The sequence below is a fragment of the Acomys minous genome (genome assembly GCF_964271855.1).
Source record: "Acomys minous genome assembly, chromosome: 10".
NCBI lineage: Eukaryota > Metazoa > Chordata > Mammalia > Rodentia > Muridae > Acomys > Acomys minous.
The window spans coordinates 64,644,791-64,649,891 of NC_140491.1; the positions used below are offsets into that span (position 1 = coordinate 64,644,791).

Below are 5,101 nucleotides of genomic sequence, written 5' to 3' on the forward strand. Positions count from 1 at the left end.
CGGGGCACCTAGAGTAGGGACATCTTCTCAGACACCCCTAGGTCTCACCACCCGTCAGGCCTGGCGGTGTGAGGCATGTTTAAAGATTGATTAAGAAAGTAGGTTTCGCCGGGCGTGGTGGCGCATGCCTTTAATCCCAGCACTCGGGAGGCAGTGGCGGGTGGATCGCTGTGAGTTCGAGGCCAGCCTGGTCTACAAAGTGAGTCCAGGACAGCCAAGGCTAACACAGAGAGACCCTGACTCGAAAAACCAAAAAAAAAAAAAAAAAAAAAAAAAAAAAAAAAAAAAAAAAGAATAAGTTTCTTATGCCGCTTAGTGCCTGGTGAAGCTAAACTTCCTTTTTCTTTTGCCTTAAAAAGATCTCCCGCAAGATTCACTCAGTGTCATGTCTGAAGAGCTAGCCACTTCCCTTTGCTCAACTCCCAAGAGCACCATCACTTCCTGCGCTGGGTGCGAACTGTCTTGCCTGCCATCTCCAACCCCCCACACTGTGAGTGTCTGCTCTCTTCTCCAATGTCTCGCTGACCTTTGGGGCCTGTGGGCAGGTATTGCAATAGTCCGATATCGGTCTTTGGGCTCAGCAAGTAGGGCAGACACAGCTGACCACAGCTTCTCTCAGGGGCCCACAATGGGGGAAGGGTTCTGAGAAACCTGGTAGTGACGCTGCAAAACCACCATCCCACAGCAATGATTAGCAAACTTTAATGTGCTTTTCTCCATCTGCTGCTCAGCAAAGCTATTTACTCTAGCTGGCATTAAAACAATACGCTCTCTCTGGGCTTACTATTTGCACAGTTCCCAGGACACCCTTTATTCCCTTGGGGGACGTCATTTGTGATGAAAAAGTTTCACTTCCTGAAAACGTTCTTCAGCCTCCACTTAAGAGCCCCGTTTGCTTCCTCACAGCTGCGTCGCTTTTCCGAACTTATACTGAGTATGTACTTGCTCAGGTATGTGTTGCCTGTTCTGAGCAGTGGAATGTAAGTTCCATATCATATTTATATATGTGCCTTAGTCTCCCAAACCTACCATACCGCAGTCATTTTAAATGACAGGGTCTCACTTTCCATCTTTAAAAAATGTTGCTCCAGTTCTTGCCTTAGCTGAAAGTCGGCCTTCTCTCCAGGACTGTCCCTTGCAGATCTCTCAGGAAAGAGAAGAGAGACCTGGTGCTCCTGCCCTCTAGATACTTCAGGCCCAGGAAGACGGGTGAGCACGCAGCCGTCTCTCTGCTAAGATGACTGGGCTACGACGTCTCTGCTGTTTGTAAAATGCCAAACCAAGCCAAGCTAACAGAAGCCCCCGTCCGTGAAGCTGGTCCTCTCCTGCACCTCTCACTGCAGCGTCTGGCTGCTGATTTCCTGGACTTCCCTTTTACTTATCAAACACTCGGCACCTTGAGCCGGCAGACCCTCGGTGTCCACTTCAGTGACCAGCACTGGGACTTCCAAGGCCCTTCCCTTTCTCACCTCCAGGGTCTTCCATCTTTTTTTTTTTTTGATGGCGACAGTAATTAAAGGGTATTTATTAACATGTGATAATGCCAAAGAACAAATGCAATTAATAAAATTATATTACATATCTACTACCTGTTTGTATTACATGATAGATTTTAAAATTTTTCTATTTTATTAATTATTCATATTACATCTCAATGGTTGTCCCATCCCTTGTATCCTCCCATTCCTCCCTCCCTCCCATTTCCCCCTTACTCCCCTCCCCTATGACTGTGACTGAGGGGGATTTCCTCCCCCTGTATATGCTCATAGGGTACCAAGTCTCTTCTTGGTAGCCTGCTATCCTTCCTCTGAGTGCCACCAGGTCTCCCCCTTCAGGGGACGTGGTCAAATATGGGGCACCAGAGTACGTGTGAAAGTCAGGGTCTTCCATCTTTATTCTTCTTCTGGCACTCGCTTCCGGGGCATCGTGAACCGCTCATCATGAAGCTGGTGGCTCATCATCCATCTTCACTCTTTGACCTCTACAGGAGGTGAGTGGTTAAATCTTGTCCTCTGACGGTTATAAACTCCAAGAGTGTTCATGGCCTGCTGCCGTCCTTCTCCCTCACCCCAATAGCACCACCGTCCATGCATTCCAGCCACCTAGAGGCCTGCTTGCCCTTTGACCTACCCATCTTATCCTAGAGCTTTGTTTTCCTCCAGCTCCCTACTTGTCTTCTGTCCATATTCCCCGTAGCTTGGCTCCTCTGCCCTCACGCTCTACAACACACAGAGGTTTAATGCCTAAGGGCTACCCTCCGGGGCTCTGTAATGTAGCCTCTGGGTACCACAGGGGCCCGTGACAGCTCGGCATCGTGTACGCTGGTGATACTCAAAACTTACCGGCCTTTGTGGGAGCTTTAGCAGAAGTGTTTTCATGGTTCTGTAATTGGTTGGCTCATCCAGCTCCACAGAAAACACTTAAAACCATCTTCTCTCCAGTATCCTACTTCATCTTCCTTTTGTTAGAAAGAAAAAAGGCATAAAATAGCAAAAGACTTAATGTATTTTTATTTACATAGTATTCTGCCTGCATGTACACCTGCAGGCCAGGAGAGGGCACCAGATCTCATTATAGATGGTTGTGAGCCACCTATGTGGTTATGGGAATTGAACTCAGGACCTTTGGAAGAACAGACAGTGCTCTTAACCTCTGCGCCATCTCTCCAGCCCCTGACTTAATGTATTTTTAGTCTTCCATCTATCTCAATTAAATATGATGGGTATTTTTGCCCTTTTCTTTGTCTCATGCAGTGGGACCAGGAAGCTAATATTCTTCAAGGCAGGTCGGCTACTCTTTGGTCCTGTGTCCTGTATAAACTTCCTTAAAGTACTCAACATTATCCACCTTTTAGTAGACACCTCGAGGTGCTTGGCATTTGCAAGATTACTCAGCCTCTTCTTAAAGCCTGTAATATTTTTGCTTCTATTGCTCAAATGTGTGCAAGGTAGAAGGAAACCATTCGGTGTTATTTATCCTATTTTTACTAAGTAAGATCCTGTTTTGTCCTTATTTCAAAGCCCAGAGGTCTGCTTGCTTGCTTGCCATACGAATAACGCTGCTTATAGTGACAGCGTTAAAAATTCACAAGCAGAGGAGAAGCCTCAGCACCTTGGGGAGTATTCCTTCTCTCTCACGGCTTCGGCTTCGGTAGGAGGGATGAGGTTCTGCAACATAAGCTCGTTCAGAGACTCCATTTGAGAGCCACTGAGCTGAGAAGAGCCACAAGCCAGCACTTTCTCTCTGCACAGTATAAAGAGCGTCAGGAATGCACTTTACCGTCACCCATTCTGATCTCGGCTCAAAGAAACGCTTCCTGCAACCATAACAACAAAGATAGTTAGAGCCTAAAGGAATTGATGTTATATCCAATAGAAATTATCACACATGGCCTCCCCCAGAAACCTGTCCTTTCAATCTGTTGTCTTACTGGAAAATGTGTTTTTGAGGTTTTAAAACATACCTTAACAAATCTTGAGACTTTTCTCAGTAAGGGGTCTAACTTCCCTCCCTCTTGAGTGTCAGCTGCCATTAGCAAATAGGATGAAGGGGAAGCTACACAGGATGGCTTCTGAAGGGAGTCCGTTACATGATGTGCAGCTATTTTTCCAGACATTTGCTTCTGAAAGCCAGTCACCATATTGTGGGGAAAGATTAGGTGGTGCACAAAGGCCACCTAAAGATATTTTGGCTACCTCCCTGAGGCCCCTGCACATAGCCATTACCAACTTCCAGATCTGTGAGTAGGGAATTTTCCAATTCCTTCCAGGCCCCACTCCATGAGCCCACTCAGCAAACGCTCTGCTCGATAGAGCAAAGGCAAGGGGTCCCCACCAGCTCCGGCCACCCTCAGGCTCGTAAACAGAATTCATGTGTCTTCTTTTTGTCTGGAGACTCCAGGATTTGAGGTAGTTTCTTCCACAGCAATTGATAAATGAAATGTTTGTCTTGGAAATAGTTCTGAAAAGATACTTTTAAGCCTTTATGGGCTATAAATACTGCAGAGATGTCTTGTTAATTCTGAAGAAGGCCATTAGGACTTTTTTCTCGGATGCATCAGGGAACAATAAAAACACGTGCTTCTGCAATATTGATTATTTTCAGAGTTATCGGAGTACTACGCTGATGGGTCTTGTCCTGACTTCCACAAGGCATGTCTCCTGACTTTGTTTGCTCCCACCTCCTACAATGAGACTATTTTCCTGACTGCCCTTTCAGCCTTCTCACTCACTAGTTTCCTTTTCCCTCTTTTTTTCCTCTCTCTTAAGCTAATCTCTCTCCAAGTTTCATTTACTGTGTAAACTAAGCTAAACTCCAAATTTTTCATATTCACTCCAAATTTCTCTCCAAATATGCATATGTCTCTGCCCACTGAATCCCTCCACCTGCAGGTTTAAATGCATCTTAAAACCTAAGCTCATCAGAAATACACCTTCTCGCCTTTCTCCTCCGTTATACCTTATGCCAGAACATAGAATCAGCAGCCGTTAGTAGGAATATTATAATAGACAGCAAACCTAGAAACCCCAACTACATTCAACAATTCACAAAAATTGGTCAATTATTTATCCTAAATATGTCTTAAGCCCAGTCACTTCTCTTAGCAATTGCTAGACACTAAGCATCTCTCAGTCTGACTGAGGTGACGAGCTCCAGGGCAGAAGCCATTCTGTGAGCCTTCTTGCTTACTGCAACAGCCTAATCTCTGGGAAGCAGTAAATAATTATTTTAGGATGCAGCTCTCACTGCGTCAGCGCCCTACTTTATCTGTGGGGACATCACATTTCCTTGATAAAGAGCAGGCTTTTGGTGTATCTTTATGAATTTCATTATCCAGTGACATTCTGATTTGATCTGTGGCTCTTTGGAGTAAATGGGGGAAAAATCATTCTTTTCTTACTTTAATTCCCATCCATTAGAAAATCCCTAGCAATTGTCAATTTAGCACACATCAACTTATAGCCAGCTGTCACAATAAGCATTCAAATATGCAGTTTCCAAATGCAAGTGACGACCCTAAGAGTTATGTAGTAAAGTCTGTGCATCCCTGGGAAGGGCCTAAGAGCTTCGTGCAGATTTATAAATATATATAAATAAAAAA

General features: G+C 45.0%; 1 long non-coding RNA gene across 1 annotated transcript; it reads left to right on the forward strand.

Annotated features, from left to right (window-relative positions):
* The first annotated feature begins 387 nt into the window (after positions 1 to 387).
* Positions 388 to 1,546, forward strand: LOC311607092. Its single transcript, XR_014782529.1, has 3 exons — positions 388 to 490; positions 796 to 950; positions 1,127 to 1,546. It is a non-coding gene; the product is annotated as an uncharacterized lncRNA (long non-coding RNA).
* The last annotated feature ends 3,555 nt before the right edge of the window (positions 1,547 to 5,101 follow it).